Raw genomic sequence first — 1,183 nt, 5'->3', positions numbered from 1 at the left:
ACCGAATCCAGCACCATATAAAAAGGATTATATACCATGATCAAGTGGGATTTATCCCAAGAATGCATGCAAGTTGTTTTAACATCTGAAAATCAATTACTGTAATGTGTTATATTAATAGAATAAAGGACAAAAGTACATGATCAAGTGGGATTTATCCCAAGAATGCATGCAAGTTGTTTTAACATCTGAAAATCAATTACTGTAATGTGTTATATTAATAGAATAAAGGACAAAAGTACATGATCATCTCAATAGATACAGAAAAAGCATTTGGCAAAATCCAAAACCCTTTTATGATTAAAAAAATGACATCACAGACTAAAAATAGAAGAAAACTTCCTCAAGCTGGTAAGGGCACCATGAAAAACCTACAGCAAGCGTCATACTTAAAACTAAAATACATTGAATTTTACACTCAAAATGGATAGAGAGTAAATTTTCTGGTATATAAAATATATATCAATAAAGCTGCTAAATAAATTGTTCATTTTGGTTTTATGGGTGGCACTTCTGACTGGGAGAAAGAAAGAGAGAGCAGCTGCCAGGTATTTATCCCTTGACTGTCTGGAGAGCACCTGAACTTGGTAGTTCCAATTTCCCTGGAGTTTTCTTTTCCCCAGGCTTGCCAACTGCATCTACTTTCTTAGAACCTTGGAAATGGGAGGGGGTGAGAATTCACCCTCCCCCTGCGCTCCTCTCATTTCTTCCCATCCATCACCTGTTATGCTTAGAGACCACCTATGCTGGACACTACATGGCCCTGGGAGGGGAGAGGACAGGAAAAGAAGAGGGAGTCCTGTGTGGGGAAACAGGGAAGAAATACATCAGTGTGGAGATAAGAAGCATGGAATGATTTTTCACGTCTGCAACGGTCACCAGCATTTAAAAATTGGGAGATGTCACGATAAATCTGAATTTATGGCTTAATCTTTTAAAAAATTTGGAAGCACTGACAACACTTAGCCCCTACACTGGCTCAGTACTTCTTCCATAGATGAGCATCTTCACTCATTTTTCGCACCTGCCTGGCCCCTGCTCCTGCCGGCACCTACAGTTGAGATCTTTTTGCCCTGCCCTGTGCCCACGCTCCTTATGTTCTGGCCACAGAATAATCCCATCAGGACTTCTCGAATAGGATAGGTATATATATATGTATATGATTAGACACCGTTTATATATA

Source organism: Propithecus coquereli, unplaced genomic scaffold (genome assembly GCF_000956105.1).
Source record: "Propithecus coquereli isolate 6110/MARCELLA unplaced genomic scaffold, Pcoq_1.0 Scaffold583, whole genome shotgun sequence".
Classification (NCBI taxonomy): domain Eukaryota; kingdom Metazoa; phylum Chordata; class Mammalia; order Primates; family Indriidae; genus Propithecus; species Propithecus coquereli.
The sequence above is the reverse complement of the archived record's forward strand: the minus strand, read 5'-3'. Positions refer to the sequence as shown.